At 42.5% G+C, this 19,150-nt stretch overlaps 1 protein-coding gene across 3 annotated transcripts in view; it reads right to left on the bottom strand.

The window, feature by feature from the left end:
* The window catches only part of LOC116841641 (serine proteinase stubble-like), a 47,392-nt gene that overhangs the window by 16,569 nt on the left and 11,673 nt on the right, over nt 1-19,150 (bottom strand). Inside the window, exon 2 of one of the 3 annotated variants that reach the window (XM_032809840.1) lies at nt 4,632-5,023. The exons of 1 other annotated variant lie outside the window; for it this stretch is intronic. The gene's annotated coding sequence lies outside the window, so the exon portion shown is untranslated. Of the gene's footprint in view, nt 1-4,631; nt 5,622-19,150 lie in introns of those variants that run through there. One more of the 3 variants, XM_032809843.1, reaches the window with a different exon arrangement.

Raw genomic sequence — 19,150 nt, 5'->3', positions numbered from 1 at the left:
TACTGCGGATGACCATATTTCACTACTTTGACCCTTTATATCTTGGGAAATATTGACTTTTGGGACTTGGTGCAATGATAACTTTTTATCAGCATGGCGAAAACTATAACATAGTGAAATTTCAGCCAATTTGACCGAAAACCATTTTCCATAGGTTTTGTGCGGGGTCCTTTCCGCCGATCGCTCACCTGTGTACTGACTCTAAATCCCAAACAATCGCCCTTCCACGCGACTTAAGTATCGCACACGGCGCTTTAATCCCCGAGTAATTTAATTTACGTTTTTCCTGGTGCGTTCGAGCGTTGATGGCCAGTCTAATGAGCGGGCGTAACAGTTCTCGCAGGAAATGGACGATGATTAGGGGGAGTAATGCACAGAGCGCGGAGTTCGCTTTGCGGCCTCGCAGAGATATTCGGTTCTCGTCCCATGGCGTTGCCATGGGAAAGTTCCAGGAGCCTTGGGAGAACTGACGCGCGCGCTTGTCGCGACCGCGCGCCACGGCGTTGCACACTTGTCGCGCACGCGCGCGCGCGCATCACGATCGATCGCGATGCGCGCCATGACGTCAATCGATATATCGAGCGGGCAGCGATGGCGCGCGAATTGGAGCAAGTCGAAACGGCGAGAAACGCTCGTGCGTAAGCGTGGTGCGCTTTTTCTCGCGCAGTTGCGTGCAGGCGAGGGACTCGAGCATATGGTCGATAAACCGGATTAAGCGATCATCCAGATTTACCCAAATGCGCGCGACGTATGGCGCGACATCGAATTGCCGCGACATTGCGGTAAATATTAATAAGGCGGCCGCGCTGCTGCGTTTCGCCGGTAACGACGGAGAGCGTCGACGACACACGTCGCCGCCGTTGGGACGTGGGTGGGACGCGCCGATGCAGGATGCGCTTCCATAATCCGAGGTCTAAGCATCCCGTTGCACGGGAAGCCGAGCGAGGAACGAGAAACGAAGAGAGAGAAAGAAAGAGAGAGAGGGAGGGAGAGAGAGAGAGAGAGAGAGAGCGAGAGAGAGAGAGAAAGAGAGAAAGCCGCCAGTCTGATAAAGCGCATGAGGAGGAGACGAACGGTCGCACTATGCCACGCCGTCCCGGTACCGGTCCAAGACCCGACGGTGCCGGTGATTCGATCCGACTACGATCTCGACGATTTTTACGCGAAAAAGCAGTCTCTCGCTACGGCCGTACGTACGATCGGCAGAATCTCGGTCGGGGGAGCTCGACCACATTAATATTATAATGAGGGGCCCGCGCGTCAAACGAATAGTTCTGTTGAAGAGCTAGACAGCTTGAACGAAATGTAACAGTTAACGGCTCTGAAATATAAATTTGCCGGAGATTAAGGTTGATGCGAGACAAGTATCCTCGGTACGCGGAGAAAAATATCATTCCGCTGCTAAGAAAAGCGATTGCTAAGTTTGCTTCTTTTCTTTCAAGTAATAGTTATCTTCAACAAAGAATATTTCTCTTTTTTTTTTATAATAGTCTTCGAATGTACTCGTCACAGATTTGAGGGAAGTATGTTATCGGGAAAAGATAAAGTTGATTCGATTCTATGCAGCAAGCAAACCGAACTTTTCCTTTTAATTGAATATCTTCGATCGAAATGCCAAACTTACTAGGATTCAGGATGCATTTTGAAGAAATTCGACGCTTAAGATGAATTTACGATTTGCGAATGTGGAAATTAAAGAAATACTTGTAATAAGTAACATTTATTTAAATGCAATATATGCATATGTGTGTTTCTGTGTGCAGAGAGAAATATCATTCTGTTGTTAAAACAAGTGATTACTCAGTGATTACAAGTGATTACTCGGTGATTACAAGTGATTACTCAGTGATTACTTCCCTTCTTTTAAGTAACAGTTATCTTCAATCAAGAATATTTTCTCAATAATAGTCTCTAAATATACTCATCGTAAATTTCAGAAAGGCTCATTATTACGCACTCAAAAAAAGGATCGATTTTCTTCACAAAATTATTACGGAACTTTATAGAAGAAAAAGTTAGTTCAAAGGAATTTTGTGATCTTAATTTAATATTCTTGATTGAAATACCAAATTAGCTAGAATTCAAAATGCATTTTGAATAAATTTGTTGCTTAGAATAAATTCATGATAGATTTGCAAATATAGAAATTTATGAAGTGCTTGAAACGAGCAATGCGTTCACTTGAATGTAGTGTGCATTTTTCTGTATTCTTGGCGTGTCTACCAGACGATGTGTGAACTAGACTAGATTCGAGGCAAGCGGTCTTCGGGTCGCTGCGATGTTTTGCATGTGAGACACGCCGAGCTGGAATTGATCAAGTTTATAATTTGCGAGATCTACTTTAAATGTCCAATTGATATTCAAAGATATGTGCATATTTAAAGATATCTCCGAATTGGATCTCACGAATTATGGACTTGATTCATTTTAACTTCACGAATGTTTCACGTATCCGCGGCATCGGGAAGCACTTACAGCGAGATTAAATAATAGAGCACGCGGCGGCGGCGGCGGTGGCGGAGGCGGAGGCGGCGGTGGCGGTGGCGGCGGCCACGAGAGAAACGCAGCGATAGTCGCGGTGTCGCGGTAACGATCGCTCATTGAGGTTCTTAACGCGCGACGGCAAAAAAGTGTCCGGTGAGTAGCGTGGAAAGGATCTGCAAACAGGCGGGCCGCGGGTCGAAGAGAAACTCCCCGGCCAGCCGTCGCGACGCCCGTAACTAAGGCGACGACTGATGGACACGGAGGACGTCGAGCAAGTATTCCGGAAGTATGACAACGGTAATGGATAACTGGAAATCGCCATCGACACCGTGGAACGTACACAAGCCGCTGCCGGGGAGGTAGTCGAGAAAATCACGGCTTCTGTGACCGAAGTCACGTTCGACATGATCGTGACGGTATTCGAATGATCACAGTAACTGGACACAGAGATCTCGCAGCAGCCGTGACGCTTTAACGCCTGCCACGTGATAATCGCGACCTTTTGGCAACGACCTGATCGCTCGACACGGCATATTCAGAGGACTTTCCCCACTTCAGATCACCTCGTATTTATTTCTTCGTCACGTAATTGTGCGTAAAACGGACTTAGTTTAATATGGACACGGGGGAAAAAAGGTGTTTGCCGTCGCGCATATGCGAGGAGAATTTCGATTGACTTGGCGAAAGTCCGGAAGATCGCAGCGCGGACCGCACGTCCGATTTATTTGCCGTGGCGTTACGGCGAGTAAGTGTCACGTTTGACAGATCAAACGGCCTCGTTCGGCCCGATCTTTGCCCGCCAATGCTTGTAACTTTCCAAATTGCAGTCGCAATTGTTATTTATACACGATTGTTATTTATACACGTGTCAACGAGACATGTGAGCGCCGTAACGCCGCCCACGAGTGTTCCCGACGATGTACAACGTGTCGAAGGGCGTAGGCGCCCGCCGCTGCTTTTCGCGAAACAACGTGCCGTCTGTTTGCAATGTCAGTGTTACACGTTTTTGCCGATCCGCGCGACTGCCCGTCGAGAACAAACAACCGCTTCAGCCCGAATTACAGAGCAGATTTTTTAGTAGTACATGTTACTTTCAACATAGAATATTTTTTTTAATAGTCTTAAAAAATATACTCATCACAAATTTGAAGGAAGAACATTGTCAGAAAAAGAAAAAAGTTGGCACGACTTCGTGCAGCGAGCAAGTTTTCGAACTTTTCTCTTAATTTAATATCCTTGATTAAAATGTCAAATTTATTAGAATTCAGCATGTATTTTGAAGAAATTAGACGCTTAGGATGAATTCACGACAGACTTGCGAATACAGAAATTGGAGAAATATTTGAAATGAGTAACGTTTAAACGAATATACGGTGAAAAATTATCCGACAAAAAAATTATCAAACGGATGTTTCCAATCAAACTTTGATCACTTTTTATATCCGATCGGGATTAATTGAATGCTTCCGACCGCGTAATAGTATTTCATTAGATAAGTCTATCATAAAATTAGGAGCCAATCTTTTCATGGCGGATGTTTTCGATCAGAAATATCAGCGTGATAATTTTTTATCGGATAATTTTTCTCATTGTAGTTGAAACTTACACTTAAGCTTGAACTCTTTTCTACCAATATGTTTGATATGTTTGAACAAAGTTTCAGCTTAATTCTTCGCGGGCAATTTTCGCAAAGGATCCGGGGAAACTTCAAAATAGTGCGAATCTATTTACGAAATCTTTTGATTCTATTGCACCGTCTAAGCTTTTCTACTTCTCTGGGAGAAAGTGCATCTAAAAATATTGACTTTCAACAAAATTATACAGTAGTTCAAAGTTGGTCGGCCGCGACAGACAGATTGTACGGTCGTGGACGTAAAGATAGTTCGTAATTTTCGGAGTGAGTGGACTCTTTCTGTCTCGTCCAACGGGGAAATTGGTTTTCCGATGAGAGAACGCTCCAGTCGAATAAAAAGGATAAAAATCGCGGAAAATATGATTGCACCCAAAGGATTAAGTCGAAGTTTAAAGCGCTGCTGCTAAACGGGCCCTCAATCGTATGCAAAGTGGTCGTTCGTGTTCGCGGCTAATTAATTAGTCACGATTCGCGGAAAGCTGGTTAGTGCGTTTTTTCTCGGAAAAAGCGGTACCTTCGAACGCCCGCGGACCGAAATGGTCCGCGATTTGGAAATCCAGCGAGTCCTCGTAATCACTTCATCCGCGCTCACTTCGAATCAACGTATCCTCGTGACTCATCTCGTGCCCCAGACACAGCGACAAGCACGGATTTCCGATGGCAACGGCATGCTCGCGCGGGGAAACCACCATCGTGATTCACCCAGAGCGACGCGGGTCGACGTGGACCGGCGAATTCTTTCGTCGGCTCCGCCTCGGGACCGAGATCCGCCGAAAGTCAGTTCTTCATGTTGACGGGACCGAGCGGCCGAGGGTCGAGGGATTAACGCGGGCTCCTCGATAATCTGACCTGGCACGCGAAATTGCGCGGATCCGGGCGCGGTCCCCCGGCGAGTCCCGGGGATGTCTGAAATAAGATTCGGCTGTGTCAACACCACCGGCCGGGTCCGGTCAATGAAATGGATGTCGGGGCGACCGATGGTCAGCGGCGTTCGCCGCATTGAATCGTCATCGATCCGCTGATCCGTCGTCGCACTGACTGGAGACGCACGATTCGTTCGTTCAGGAGGACCAGACGATGACACTGAATCCTACAACGTCTCAACGTGATCCGGCTATCGCAGACTTCCGAGGGAGGCGCTCCTCCTCGATCAACCTCCACGTGCATTTACATTACTCCGTGTCACAGCTGATGGCCTTCCGTCGAATTAGTATGCGCGCCCCGACGGACTGACAAATGTCTCCAATCAGTTCTCCAGCCTGGTCCCCCGCGACCAGGCGATCGTGTCCAATTGCGGGATCATTGAGCGAGCTGAGAGGCCAGCGCTGGGAGAAATGAAACGCGCGCGTGAAACGAGAATGAGACGAGAGGAACAGTCGAGCCGAGCGCGGGCGAATAACAGGGACAGGAAATTCGATCGGCGCGATGCGCGACGCTAGAGTGGAATAGCGGATCGAAACCGAACGGTTGAGGTTTATCCGTGACGGACGCCGGGCTGGTACTGAACGGCTTAACCGGTATATACAACCACTGACCGTCATCATCGCAGCCATCACCGGTCTCTCCCTCTCGTTCTTTCTCTCTACTCCTGTTTTTCTCTTCCTCCTCCGTTCGCCTTCTCTCCTTCTTCGCCGTGTGCCATCCTCGTCCTCGTCCACCGCTAACTATTATCGCCACCGTCACTCGACCTTCTTCCAACGCGCTCTCGTCTCTCTCCCGACGGCTGCGTCGTCGCGTACCTCGGCTATTCTCAAGGTTACCGGCGAAAATGCCGTCGAAATGCGGGCGCGCTCGCGAAAATACGGGGTTATCCGATCGATAACGGTGGAGGACTAACGGAGAAGAGCAGAGATAGCGGGACACCGATATCGCGAGATACGCCCGGCACACGCGCCTTCGGGAGGAAGGGTGGCAGGAGTCTCTCTTGCGTTACTTTCAGCTTCCGCTTTTGCTACCGTTATGCCGCCGCACGAAGGGAAAGGAATTGTTTTCGCCATTATATGATAGTTGCAGCTCGATACCATACACGCAGAATGGCATCTCGTGCGACTGCCTGGTCTTTTGCGTGCGGTTATTCCCCGGACATTATAACGTGACGCTACACTACGTCGCTGTCGCACGCTGCACTTTTGCGCTCGCGACGGAGCGAGAGATTCGCGAAATACCGGCCCGCGACTACCAATTCCCGGACACGCAACTAACTCCGGATGTTTTTATCGTTTTGGTCTTTTCTTTAGAAATGCGGATACTTCAACTTTCTACGTAGGATATAGTGTGTTAATTCAGCAGATACTTGTATTTAGTGACCAAAACAATAAGAATATTCAAGATTAGGCACGTGTTCGAGCATTGGTATTTTCACTTTAATCGATCGCCTTCACTTCGAACTTGTTCCACGTGAAATATTTAGATCTAGATTTAAAGATGGATTTGAATCTTTTAGAATATTATATATAATTTGTATACAATTATGTAATTTAAATTTGAATGAATCAATATGTGCGACATTGCAAGCACGATTCTACTGAAAACATCACATTGAACTCCAAATTTAAGTTTGCGCGAGGAGAATATTATAGCGTTTTTTTTTCGTATAAATTTTTTCAGTTTAACTATATTTTTAGTGGTCCAAAAATAGATTGTCAGTAAGATCTACCTCGTAGAATACCTTGTAGAACACTTAATTTTGCTCGAAACTAGCAAGTGTTTTAATAGCGCATTTCAATTTCTAAAAGCTGTAAGTATCGCGTATGAAATGAAAGGATAGTGAATTGCTGCAGAATGTCAATATATTCCTCGGTCTCACAGTAGTCCTACGATAACTTTTACTTGAGGCAGGTGTCAAAAATAATGACTATTAATGACCGGTCATGAAACATCACTGACCAGCGTATACTTCGGCTTCATTGCCATGAGGACGGTTCCGATTCTGATGCCCATTGTATTTTTACTCTGATAACGGGACGTGTCAATTAATTTCGAGCTGCCGCGACACGCGACGTGGAGTAATGCGTGTCCGGAAAAATGTCCAACGGCAGAATGCAACGCGACGGGATTGCACGAGACCGATTTTGGAAATGCGGACGCACGAGGCACCGTTTTCTCCATCTCACCCGAAGATCGTAGAAATCTTAGTCGCGGCGTGGCAAGAAACGAGAATGCGGTACGGCGCGACGGACGGACGGACGGACGGACGAACGGCCGGCCGGCCGGCCGGCGGAGAAAACGGTTTCGAGAGAGACCGTAGGTAAAGTGACGTGGATGAAACTGAGAAACTAAGTAAGCGCGATTACACAAGATCGCCCGTGAGGATTCTAGGATAATTCGTCGTCAATTCGCCGGAATTTCGGCGCTCGAGCCGCACAGTGGGGACAAATAGGAATTTACTGTTCAAAAATCGCTAGAGACGACAATTTTACAGCAATCGGGATGACTTTCTTTTTAATTAAACGTTAATCAATGTAGAACAAAATTGTCGAGCCCAATTATTTTTAAAACTCTTCTAAATATTGCAATATTAATACGAATTAAGTTCGTATTCAGCAACCTAAACCTAATATATCTTACAGTGACACATTTTGTGCTACAGAAACATTTTTTTCATATCGGCTATGGGATTGACAGATATCTGTTAAATACTAGATCTTAATACTGACTTTACATTTATGTTAAACAATTTTGTATACTTTATTGCAACAAATATACTGTGTTAAAACATAATGATTCTGTTTATGTTGACAGGAGATTAGCAGTTGTCAACTGCTAAATTCTGATTTTTATATCAGATTCGTAATCAGAAAACCTTAGTACACTGTACTGTGCAGCGAAAAGATGAAAAGTTTTCCAGTTGGAGTGGCTCACAAAACTTGATAATTTTTTACAAATTCTTATTAATATTGCAACATTTAGAAGAATTAAAAAAAAATCGGGCTCAACAGTTTCTTTCTACATTGATTAACGTTTAATTAAAAACAATTCATCTTGATTACTATAAAATTGTGGTCTCTAGCGATTTTTGAACAGTAAATTCCTATTTGTTTCCACTGTGCGCCGGTAGCGTTATTCACGGAGAGCGAGACCACTCTCGGCTGGCAGAATGCGATTCGCTAGTTGCACCGGGCGTTTTTACCGATTGCAAAGTTGCATTCGCGCATCTTGAAGATCTTTAACGAAACGCTTCGTCGTTTGCGCGCAATTCGCACAAAAGGAAGGATGCGATCCGTCCTTTGTCAAAAAATGTCTGGTGTTTTTGAAGCTACAATCACACGGAGAGAGATAATTGCTACACGTTGGCCTTTAGTTATGCAAGAATAACCTAGCTCACAAAACAGTTATCTTCGAGATTTTGTTACCAACGCGCAGTCCATACGTTTCCCATAAAAGATACGTTTCCCAAAAAAGATTCGAGCCTCATGGGCGACTAAAATTAATGAAGAAATAGTTTTTATTTTCTATCAGTTGTGCCGTTTTTTATTGGTTGCATCTTTCTTACCCATTTTTTTAAGGGCTAAATTTGTCAATAAGTACCGTGAAAGAAAAGAAAATTGATCTTAATATGATTATTATGATCTTAATTCTTTTATCAATTGCGAAGAATCTCTGCTATATGTACTTTATAAATCATCAAATTTTCATATTGGTTTTTCTCGTAACGTATTTTACGTGAGTTGGATCATTCTTGCATAATTGCGGTCGATTATCTCGAAAAAAACTATTTTTTAAATAAAATTCTATTATAACGTAAGTGATAATAATTTTATATACGTGTTACTATTACAATTTTATTAGAAAAATATATGGTTAGAGCTAAAAATAACTATAATATTAATTATATCGAGCATTTTTCTCTCTCTGTGTCGTTAAGAAGAGCGCAACTTCACAAAAACAAGAGTAGTTCTGCACATTGGGAGACAGGTGTCAATTACTATATAAGATGCAAAAGATACAAGGTTGCAAAAGGTTAGGTGTGTAAGAGGATCGTTGATCACGAATTCGTGCCACGTCGGAAAATCTCACGTGAAAAATCGGAGCGTTGACCTACATCGCCGAAAACGAGATATCGCCGAAAACGAGAGGGCGCCGGGGCTGGAGCGTGAACGAAAAGGGGAATCGTGAAAATTTTCAGTAGCTGTTAATCCTCGGGCAACGTTCAGTATCCTCGATTACCGCGTCGATTACCGCGTCGTGGCGTAGATGGCATACCAACGGAAATTCCTTTAACTAGTGCGAGATACGAACTGTCATCCTATCGGAACAATATCGCGGCGTTGCGTCCGCGGACACTAATGTTGCTCATACGTTACTTAACATTGCGTAAAATTGACCGACTGTCATCGTCCCAATTGAAACATCTCGTCGAGCTGTTAAATGACTAAAAAAAATTGCACGGTTTGCGAAGCGTCTCTCCTATCACCGGCCCCCACCGCCGATTGCATCGCGCGGAATATCATTCAAATTGATGCCAGAATCGCTGCAAAATCACCGCTCGGTATCATGCCCTGAATACAACGGTATTATCCGAGTTTCACAATTTTGCTCGTCGAGCGATGTTTGCACGAGCCTCAAGAGATCCATTTTAGATAGAACTACTTAATTGTACACCGCCGGCGAATCTTCATGTTGCGCCTGTTTGGCGTTATTAGTCGTGGCCATGGCGCGCCGTGTAATTAAGTCTCACGGGTGCAAGCGGTCACGAGTTATAAGTGTTTTAATAAGTCGCTGTTGGCGGTCGCGCACAACACCGGAGTCTGGGCACGGCGCGGTCGGCAAGTTCGGGTCACCACGGATGACCACATCGCGGTGGCGAACGTGTTGAGCAAGTTTAACTCCCCTGTTCACCTCGTCACAGCGCGTTTCGTAACGCGGCATAAGAGCGCCTCACAAAAGTCGCGTTTCCGATTAAGGCGCGCAACAGCCTCTAAATCTTCCCGCAATTAACGGACAACCGCATCGCGACACGGGCTGCGCCGCGCGAGATCGACTGGCAGACGCCGATCTCGGCGACACGTCGATCCCGGCGAGGAAGTCGCAATTGTTTGAGTTTTCGAACAGCCGATACCCGTTTGTAGGCTGATCCGCTCGTGTAAGCACAGAGGCAACACCAGTCGGGCGTAAGTACAGATTAGCGGTAACTCTCTCGGACGCACGGCGCGCCGTGGCGCGGAGCAATAGCCGTGTCCCATTCAGGTAAAGGCCAGTTTACACGCGGTTTCCTCACCGCGCCGTATCCCTACCTGCATTAAAAGCGCACACGAGCCGGAATAAGGAAAGAAGGAGAATGGAACGAGCGGCCGGCATTCGCATTTTCTTCGGCGAAAAGCAAAATCAGCACTTCGCCAAAACGTTCTCCTCGCCACGACGGAGAATGCGCGTCTTGACGAGTCGTTATCCGTAGAAAAATGTCGCACAGAATAAATAGGAGATATAAAAAAACAAATGATCTCGTGTTGGAAAATCTGCCTTGCTGATTTGTTAAGGGAATATCACGAGAATGAATTAAAGAATGAAACATTATATATTCTTAAAGAAAAAAAATTGACCATATTTGATTTCTTGAACAATTGTGAAGAATTTTAGTGCTATCTGTACTTCATAAATCATATAAATCATGTAAATCAAATTTTCATCTTTATTTTTCTCAAAATGTACTTTATATAGGTTGGATTATTTTTATATAACTGCGACAAATTATGGTCAAGAAAATTGTGTATGGTCATTTTTTAAATTAAATTTTACTATAATATTAGCTATAATAACTATATATGTGTTACCGCAGCAATTTTGCTAGAAAAATATAGTTGGAGCCAAGAATAACTATAATTTTAATTAGATCAAGTATTTTTCTCTCTCAGCATTGTTAGGAAGAGCACACGAAAATAAGAACAATAGTTCCCTACATTGAGAGACACGCAAAAATTCATATTTCTTGTATTAATAGTTGTTACTTGAAACTCGTCTCTTAATATATACTCCGATCTAAATTCAGAGTTAAATCTGAGTTTTTTTATTTAAGAATTATATGCGACATTACATTTGTCTACTTGTAGGGTACAGCGGGGTAAATTGAATAGCGGGGGAATTTGGATAATATTAAGCGTTCGCGACAATTTCAGAAAAATATAAGACGCCTTGTTTTATGTTTGAGGTTAGCATGCTATATATATTCATATTTTTATGTTATATGTCATATTTCTCTGAAATTGTCGCAAACGCTTAATATTATCCAAATTCCCTCGCTATTCAATTTACCCCGCTGTATGTATATATTTATGATCATTAATCGTGACTCAATTGGAAAATTCATGTTTAATTCAAAAGCTCGTTTTAATAGGTTCTTGCTTGAAATTTGTGTCACGCGACATACTCATGTCACGCAACATACATTTGAATTTTAAGTTGTATCAGAACTTTTCATTTGAATCATACGGTGCAATGTATACATTTATACTCGCAATGTAACATTTATAATCAACTGAGTTCAGTTAAAAAATCAACTGAATCCAACTCTAAATTAAAATCCGAGTAAAATCTCGTTAGAGACACGTTTCAAGTAACTGTTGATACGGGCCTAAAGCTCATATCAATAGCTGTTACTTGAAACTTGTGTCGTGTGAGATATTCAGATTTTCCTTTCAGAGTTAAGTCCAAGTTTTTCAATTGAATTATAATATATATAACATTTGTGTTATCTTTAATTGCAATTTACCTGAGAAAGTCTGAACTAACTCTGAATTTATATTCGAGTATCTTATTTGAGACGTTTCAAGTAATAACTGAAGCTTCAACATTCGTTCAGATCTAAAATTACCCGGATCTAAAATTAGCCGATTATTTGAATAACGGACAAATGTGACGCTTCAAGTTCGAGTTATCTGCGAACCTTTCAAGATACAGTTGAAATATTCGAATAAATGACTAACCGGATATCTGAGAAAACAATTGTCAGATTATAGCTCGTATAATACATGAAATTTGCCTTTCAGATGAGATAGACAAATTTAAATTTAAACCTGTGTCTCAATAGTTGTCACTAGAGCCCCTAAGTATACGGATAAATGACTGTCTTCTAAGTTTTCAGCGATTTCTCCCACGGGAAGGATATTATAGTTTCTTCTAACGCGAATAGTAAAGTTTTAAAATTGCAAATGTGTGTAGAAAAGCTGAAGTTGCAAAAGCGATCCTTTTGAGTTGATTTTGCACCGCGGGATTGCGTAAGAGTGCGTGAAATGATCGATTTCCGGGCTTCTCTCGCGATCTCAGCTGTCGGCACGCAACGTGCAGCCCGAGAAAAACGTCTTGTATGAACACAAGAGATTGGTTAATGATGGCATTATTGACCGGGGAGTAATTTCCATGATGAATCGATTGCAGCCCGATAGGATTAGACGTGAGACTGTAGCGAACTGCCGCTATGCCCTGCAGAAATGTTTCGTTCTCGACGGTAGTGTCAAAGCATGCGTCGTCGCGACAGAGAAAGAGAATCGGAGAACGATCCGAGGAAGATTGTGAGCAGGAGACGGAACTATCAGATGATTGATCCCTCTACTGTCGACTGACACGGACCCAACACTCTCTAATGACACGGCTAATACGGCTTTAGTCCATTCTCCCATCCTCCCTCTTTCTCTTTCTCTCTCTCTCTCTCTCTCTCTCTCTCTCTCTCTCTCTCTCTCGAACGAACGAACGAACGAACGAACGAACGAACGAACGAACGTACGAACGAAGTACCGTACACAACTCGCGATTACTGTGCGGCCGATCGCAAACTCTTTTTTTTTTTTAGTTTATTCAATCATACATATTACACATAATTACGGTAATCGTAGAAATGACCACGGAAGAAAACGACATATTCGCCCTGCGACGCGGAGAGAACATCACTTGACTGCAGAGAAAGAAAGGGAAACATTATGTTCTCCCCACGACGCGCAAAGAGAACATTGCTTATTCTGACTTAATATAATCTTAACATCGAGAGAACTGGATCTTCTTCGCGAATGAAACCGTTGGGAAAATGTTCGGCGAAAGCGGTTTTCAACAAACGTTATTTCGTCATAATGCGCTCTCGACTTCGTGTAAAAGCGTAAAAAGAGCGTAAAGTTTTCCCAGAGCGCATTGGAAAGGAAACGTGCACACACACACACACACACACACACATATCGCGCACTCAATAGTGGTTTTATAATACAGCGTCTTGTTCCCGGCACGAAATACCGGATCGTTTCGGTGCTATTATACGTCGCTCGAATCGAAGATTAATACCATATCGTAATAGCGCGCCGGTGCCGGCTCACTCGTAAATACGGTAGGCGATTCAAGGCGGGGGATTACATATTTATTACCGTTGTACGACATACGTATACGTAATACGTACCGTATCGTGCACAATTCTCGCGTAACGACGCGATAAATATTGTCCTTAGCAGCTCGGCTGTATCGTGATTCGCGCGATGTTATTGTTCGCGCATTGGCGGAATCGGCCAATTATCTTCTATTAACTCACGGTATGCGCAATGGCGGGTCTGTGAAACCCGAACGAATATTCGATCACTCTCATTCAACGAGACGAGTTACTGATAGTAGTTTAATAACTATTAATACAGGTCTAAGAGTCATAAATATTTAATTACCAGGGTTTTATTTACCAGACAAGAAAAAATGTTCGTGAATATGAAAAATAGTGGATTAAATATCTATACATGTATATATATGGAAATTGTTCAATATATAAGTAAAATTAGTTATATGATATAATTGGTTAATCGATTATATATTTAGTATAGTGTTAGTATATATAGCATAGTTAGTGTTATAGTTAGTATATAGTTACATAATTTTTTAATTGAGACTCCGATTACAGATATAAATGTTACAGAAATGTTAAATATTTGCAAATCGATTGAATGGGTAAATACGAGCCACTCTGTGGCGGCATTACTGATGTACTTGTCTAATCAATTGTTTTTCTCAAACAGAGCATCAATTAAACTGCAATACGAACAATTAAACTGCAATGCGGTAGATCAATTAAACTGCAATTAATTTTGACTAATATCTAATATTTTTCATATATATATGAAAAATATTAGATATTAATCAAAATTAATTGCAGTTTAATATCTTATATTTTTCACACATATATATATATATATATGAAAAATATTAGATATTAGTCAAAATTAATTGTAGTTTAATTGATCAACCGCATTACAGTTTAATTGATGCTCTGTTTGAGAAAAACAATTGATTAGACAGGTACATCAATAATGCCGCCACAGAGTGGCTCGTATTTGCCTATTCAATCGATTTGCAAATACTTAACATTTCTGTAACATTTATATCTGTAATCGGAGTTTCAATTGAAAAACTATGTAACTATATACTAACTATAACACTAACTATGCTATATATACTAACACTATACTAAATATATAATCGATTAACCAATTATATCATATAACTAATTATACTTATATATTGAACAATTAACTATATACTAACTATAACACTAACTATGCTATATATACTAACACTATACTAAATATATAATCGATTAACCAATTATATCATATAACTAATTATACTTATATATTGAACAATTAACTATATACTAACTATAACACTAACTATGCTATATATACTAACACTATACTAAATATATAATCGATTAATTAATTTTATCATATAACTAATTATACTTATCTAACTCTGAATTCGAGTCTGAAACTCATATTAATAGTCGTTACTTGCAATTCCTTCCAAGTGAGATTTAAATTCAATATCAGATGAGAGTTTTTCAGTTGAATCGCGATTGCAGGCATAAAAGTGATATATGAAAGTCCAGCTGAAGTTAAAACGAGACGTTCTTAAGCAACTTCACGAATCCGCAGCTCGTTCGTTCGACGAGTGGTTTTCCGGAAATTCCCGGAACGTACAGCAGCACGTCTCTTTGCAGCGGCGGGGCGAACCGCGAGGGTAATCGATCGAAATTTCAATGAGCGGGTAAGGGGACGGCCTCGTCAGCGTAAACCTGTCATTAATGCGGACTATGTAATGGGGCTCGGTCCATGCATCAATATGTCCGAGTGTGATTACGGTCCTCGGTAGCGAAAGCCGAGGGTGCTATCGTGAATGAAATCTTATTCTTATTATTATGTGGACGGCGCACGATAGGCCTCGTTTCGCTCCGGCCGTTTATGCGGCGCGAATTTTTAAGGGCGTGCCGTCTAATCGATTCAAAGTGATATATAAAGTGAACCGGTCCAAATGGCTTTTCCTCCCTCCCTTCCACCTGCTTCCCCTCTGCCCCCTTCCGCAATTCTATTCTACGCGGTTCGTCGACGCAGTAGTGACTAATGAGATCCGCGCTCGCTGCTCAGGGACGTCGTTGGTGTCCTTCTGTTAAACGCGCGCTCAGGATATGCGTCCGCTCGTCGAGAGAAATTATTTGCGTACGATACCGCCAGAGCCAAACTGACGAATGGAACCTGTGAATTCTCGGACGCGACCTAGTTGGACGCTTGGAGAACGACGAGCTAATATACCGCTAATATACTGCTCGCTTATACTAATGCGATGTGACGCGACCCGACGCGACGTCGCGCCTTATCGACGTCTCTATCCAATTGCATTCGAGACGAGAAACTTTAATTACGAAATGGGCTGACACCAGCGGCGCGCGTTTATGCCGCCGCGAGTGAAACGCGAAAATATATTAGAGTCATTCCCGCGACCCCGAACCAACCGCATCATGTTCCCTGCGATTAATCAATTGGCCGATTCAACGCCGGTAAACTCGAGAGCACGAGAGCTCTCGCAACGATCGACATCATTATTGGACTATCGTATATGTATCCAATAACAGAAGCGCGCTCTCGAAAGTCGGCAAAGCCGGTGCAGCGCGTTAAGAGGAGATACCACACTTGAAAACTTTATCGGTGAGAAACGCTGACGTTTTCCTGCAAAGTTTATGCGGTATTGCTTGCGCAGAATTATAAATGCTTTTACGCGATGAAAGTGTGTAAGCGCCGTTCAGAAAAATTTTAAAAGCCATTAAGTTTGGAAGCTTAAAAATATATGGAAAAGAGTGACGCCAACATGTGCTCCATTTTTGGGCAGTGAAAAATGTATTTAAAATACCAAATTAAAGGTCTTGATGAGCTGATTACAAAGATATAAGTTTTAGAGTCGCCCAGTGTAATTCGTTCCAACACAACGGTTTAAAAAAGTCCCAAATTTTAGGCTACTTTTTTATGTTTCTTTCATTTTAATTTTAACAGTTGAATTTTGTTTGATTTGGCTTTTAAAATAGTTAAGCAAAAACAATTTGGGTATTTCTAATGTTTTTGAGTAGGTTAAGATGCATTTTCCTATGCACTTCATGTTCCAAAATTAACCGAAAGTTGATGTTCCAATTGGAATATTTTACTTCCGGTCAGTTTAAAACATGGAATTTATACCATTAAATTCTCCATTTAATTTTATTAAATGTAGCATTTTGAATTTTTAAAATCCGTTAAGTTTTGTTAAAGAAACATCAGTTTGAAAGTAGCCTAAAATTTGGGAACTTTTTGAATCGTAGTGTTGGAACGGTACACTGCGCGGCTCTAAAACTTATATCTTTGTCAAGCAGCTCATCAAGGCCTTTGATTTGATGCGCATTTTAAGTACATTTTTCACTGCCCAGAAATGGGGCGCATGGCCTATGGACCATCACTCTTTGCAGGAAGATTTCTATTTACGCGTGGTTAGATTTTCCGCTAAATATTCCGGTAAAACAAAGCAACACACATTTATGTAAGATTTATATTATATTAGATTTATATTATATTATATTATATTATATTATATTATATTATATTACATTATATGTACAAGAAATGCGGAAAGGGTAGCGTGTTGGTGACGACAGTCTCTACGTTCTCGACATTTCTCGAATTCGTCCTCGCATCGCCCCTTAAGCTCGATGCGCTCGACCAAGAGTGGATTTACATCGGCCTGCAACGGGATGAGAAACGTACTCTCGTGACGACGAGTTTAAAATCCCACGAACGGCGCGCTAATTGATTGCCGGTCCCTCGTGTTGCGTCACTCGATCGGCTCACGAGCGGGCGGCCGCGTGGGCTCCTTCCGTGTTTCGATTTTAATTAATCGCGGCGCTTAATCGGAATAATTAATCGGACGCTTTCCACGGTCGCGCGCCTTCGGCCGAAAGTCGACGGCGCGGTTAAGCCGCGCGCACGGATCCACGTAAGCCCCCTGGACAGGACAGGCAGAGCCGGCTCTGAAACTGTGCCTGCTATGCGCTAGGAATACGAGCGCGGTAAGTCGTTTACCGTTACCGTTAATCGATGTCTCCGAGCATTACGTTTTACTCTTACTAATCCTCAACGAAAGTCCGCCAAGTGCGCGATACGCACGGCGATATAAACGCTCGACCGTGTCGGCAATTACGGGGCCCCGCGTCTTTTACCGTGTCGAGTCAGTATCTCGCGTTTTAAGAACCGCACCGGTTCGCGTTTATAGAAAGATGCGGTTAAGTGCGCGCGCGCACGATGAAGTTCAGGGTCTGTGTCGCGTCTCTCGAGCAGGCTGAAAGAGCCTCCGAAGCTCTCTCTCTCTCTCTCTCTCTCTCTCTCTCTCTCTCTCTCTCTTTCTCTCTCTCAGACAGCTGTAAATTATCGGCGGCTCCGAAATGCGTAACGGAAATTTTTATCCCGTGCTTATGCCTCTTCTTTTTTTTCTTCTTTTTACAATGCGACGCGAGCGATATACCGTAATATCGCGAGCGTGTGCGCCCGCGACGATGTATCGTACACGATTCTCGGCACGCGATAGAGATTCACAGTCAGATCTTGTATTTGAGATCGTGTCTCGAGTTCATCTTCCGGTACTGTCATCCTCCGATACTGATCTAGCTGCGGAGCATTCGAAGCAGATGAACGTAAGATCAAACACAACACCGGACCGTGAACAGCGGCCTTAGATGCTTCTGTGAGCGCTTCTGAGTTGACCTGAGCAACGGGCTGCTCTTTCAGGAGACACGCGTTTCGCGCGCGTCCCAACTTTCCGTTTCTTTCGTATCCTACAATAGTTTTGAAAGTAAAAGGAAAATCGCGGAGGAGCAACCCTATCTAATGCGAGCGTAGCGCGTGACGTTTTACCGCTAATTTGGAGAAAGTACAGGCATAATAGTCGTCATTATCGACGCTGAATGGACACTCCGCCGACGTATGTATGTACATGCACGACACGCGTCTTACGCTACCTTATGTTCACCAGCCCCGAGATAACACTTTGCTGTGTTCGCGCTGTTCGCACGCTTATTAGGAACGACGAGTTGGCCGTTTGGGCGATTCTACTTTGATCCTACCTCGATTAAGCAGACGCAATTAAATTCTGGCTAATCTCTGCCTGATCTGGCTGAGCCTCTTCGGTAAGTATTACTTAAAGTCAATAGGATTAACTTGTTCTCTCTAAAACTAATGAAAAAAAAAGAAAGAAAATAGAGAGAAGAGATTGCTCAACCATTTTGATCAAAGTATCCGCTAATTGATCGAACGGAGAAGCCACCCTGCGGCGATGTTATTGATGTATCTGTTTACTAAATTATTTTTCTCAAGTAGAGAGAGAATCAATTAAATTTCGTCAACTTTGATTGATATCTAATTTCTTATGTATAGGGTAATTAAATTTTCAGAAAAATCTAATTAATATTTTTACAACTCTGTTATAAACTTTAGTTGCTGCAGTCTATTAATAAAAAAACATAAAAAAAATATACATATGTAAGATGTAAAGTTAAAGATATTGTAAACTATTATTTCTAAAACCAAAAGCGAAACATGAAATTTTTATTTTCTATCAACAGTTTGATATTGAAGGTAACATTATTTGATGAAATTAGTTTCTAGATAGACTCGTTAAGGTAAATTCAAGGACGTGATTTTTTAACTGTCAACATAGTAGTCTGTAGCAGCTTTAACTTTACATCCTGTATATATGTAATAGAGTGTCTGTCTGTACTGTAAACTT

Source organism: Odontomachus brunneus, unplaced genomic scaffold (assembly GCF_010583005.1).
Source record: "Odontomachus brunneus isolate Ranch 3 - 2012 unplaced genomic scaffold, Obru_v1 Obru_scaffold_017, whole genome shotgun sequence".
In the NCBI taxonomy this organism is placed as follows: Eukaryota; Metazoa; Arthropoda; class Insecta; order Hymenoptera; family Formicidae; genus Odontomachus; species Odontomachus brunneus.
This window is presented reverse-complemented; position numbering and strand designations above follow the sequence as displayed.